This window comes from Montipora capricornis, chromosome 3 (genome assembly GCF_036669925.1).
Source record: "Montipora capricornis isolate CH-2021 chromosome 3, ASM3666992v2, whole genome shotgun sequence".
In the NCBI taxonomy this organism is placed as follows: domain Eukaryota; kingdom Metazoa; phylum Cnidaria; class Anthozoa; order Scleractinia; family Acroporidae; genus Montipora; species Montipora capricornis.
Window position 1 is genome coordinate 39,081,393 of NC_090885.1, and position 2,500 is coordinate 39,083,892.

At 38.5% G+C, this 2,500-nt stretch overlaps 1 protein-coding gene and 1 non-coding gene across 2 annotated transcripts in view; one reads left to right on the forward strand and one right to left on the reverse strand.

The window, feature by feature from the left end:
* LOC138040209 (inner centromere protein-like) overlaps positions 1 to 2,500 on the forward strand; it is a 16,870-nt gene that overhangs the window by 11,676 nt on the left and 2,694 nt on the right. The window lies entirely within an intron of this gene.
* Positions 2,279 to 2,351, reverse strand: Trnar-ucu (transfer RNA arginine (anticodon UCU)). Its single transcript has one exon. It is a non-coding gene; the product is annotated as a tRNA-Arg (tRNA).

The following is a 2,500-nucleotide window of genomic DNA, read 5'->3' on the forward strand; positions in this document are numbered from 1 at the left end:
AAAGCTTATGCAAAAAAGAGGTAAGTTCATTTCAAAAAGAGATTACAAACCAGGCATTCTTATTGGTCAATGATCAAAGAAACTCACACATAACCAATCAATTGCTATCTTTGGATAGCTCCAAAGTTCGAAACTTGATTGGTGATATTTGTGCGTCGCATCTGCTATGTCTAAAGTCACACGATTTTTCGCGTGCTGTTTAGAATAAATAAGCGCTTGTAATTTTTTTCAAAGACCACAGCCCTACGTGTGCTTACCTACGGCAACAATGTTGCGTTGAAGTGTAGTACGAGTGCACTTCGAGTGGCATTGGTGCTAACATATGTTTCAAACTGACTGGTTGATGAAAAAGCTAAAATAAAGCGGGACAGCGAGAACCAATCGAAGCGACCACTCGGTGGTGAATTACCGGCATCGCGAAATTGGTGGTTTTCACGTGACGTCATCACCACAATGTTGGTGGACGAAAAAAAACAAAGATCTCTCAATTGTTCCTTTTGTTCGTCCACCAGCAATTGTACATTACCTCAATTTTATCTGTGTCTCTTGAGATTGGTTGCAAAACACCTCTTAAAGCGAAGATCTAGTAAGTTGCCGACCAAAATATGAGACAAGAATTGGCTATCAATGAAGTATATAAACCCTTCGCTCATGTTACATCCTTTTATTCCTCCAAACAACTCCGAGCTGGTGATTAGATCCTGAAATTTTAGTCGACATTTTTTTCTCGAGTCTTTTATATCTTCAGCTTTAGGGTGCATTGGGTTTCAATTGTGAAAATTACCTTTCGGAAACTAGGTGTGGTATTTCTTCACAATTCGAAATTTCTAGTGAAGATTCTTTTTTTGGTGACGAACTGAGTTCCCTTGATGTCGATCAGGGTTGACAAAACAAATTTTTGTACTATCAGCTGAGAGAGGACAAGTTAAAACATGCTCTCGTAGTTCACCAGTTTCCAAACAAGTCGTGTTTATCAATTGTTTTTTGCCAGTTTGCTGTTTTGCTTGAAAAAAAAAAAAAACTCAAATGATATACAGACCTTTAGTCACTGTACAGACACCAGAAAACGTAACTTCAAGTAGCGAGGAAGACCTCACAACGGGACAACTGAAGTGCAATGCTTCCTCTGAGCCATTTATTCTTTAGACCAAAAGTTAATAAATTGTGTTGGGCAATTTGTCAATATCTTGTTTGACAGCTTGTAAAATCAAGCCATAACATTACGGTTCTTGATCCTTATTTCAGTATTAAGGCGTAACCTGACAACGACTAAATGATTCTGAAGTTATTGAGTATTGACGCACAAAGACAGCCGAGAGCTTCTTTTTTTCACTAAGTAAGTTCTCTAACATTGCCAAATTAAGCGCGGTGTATTCTACAGCACAGCCTATTTCTCGTTTAACACTCTTAATCAAAAAACCTGACCTGAAATGGGATAAATGAGCGCTATGTCACCACTCGTTGACATTTCACAGAACAACTAACTGTGGACGGATTTCAAGGAATGCCTGGGTTATTAAAAGTAAGTACATTCTAGCGTTTACTGAAAAGATGTGTTTGATCCGAAAATTACCAAGACAATTAGCTCGCTCTGGACGAAGAAAATGAATTTTCCTGAGAAAGCCTGGGCAATAGGAGTCGCTTCGAAAAGAGGCTAAAGTAAACTGAAAAATGAGTAACTGACTGAGATCCAAAGGCCAAAAATATTCTGTTCTGCTGTTTCACGTAAGTGAAAAACATAAGCTGAGTGTAAAAAATGAGCGGCGAGGGTTACGTCACGGACCTTGACCTTGTTGAATAAGACGTATATATTTTATCAAAGAAAGAGTATTCTTGTTTTGTGTTTTCTTAAATTTGTGGACTTGTGCTGAATGAATATTCCCGATAGAAGAGATAACCCAAGAAGAAGAACTTTAAATTTCGCTTAATTAAAAAACCTTGCCTCAAATGGGACAAATTTACATATTCAAATATTCGCTGACATTTTACAAAGCAACTGTTGACCGATTTCAAGGAATGTCTGGGTTATTGAAAGTAAGTACATTCTAGCGTTTAATAAACAGATGTGTTTGAAATTTAATAATAATTGCATTTTCAATTGATTATTAAAAAAACGCGCAATGGAGCGAGTTGCCTAATTACATCATGATTAAATAAAAATAAACCTACTAATATATGGAAAGAACTCAAGTGAGGGCATGAAGATGGATGAAGAACCTTCGCTGATCCACAGCATCAGGAACTTCTTATTCAACATCCAAGAACAGAGAAAAATCTCTGACCCGGGTGGGAATCGAACCCACGACCTCCGGATTAGATCACCGTTGCTCTACCGACTGAGCTACAAGGCCAGACGGGAGCAGGTCGTGGGAGTTTGAGGACAAATCGGCTCGGCCCAAGCCAAGTACTAAGTGCAAGTGCAAACGTATGTATGCTAAACGATAGCTAAAGCACAGTAGGGCGCTGTTGCGTAACCTAAAAGCCAACGGGAAATAAGAAA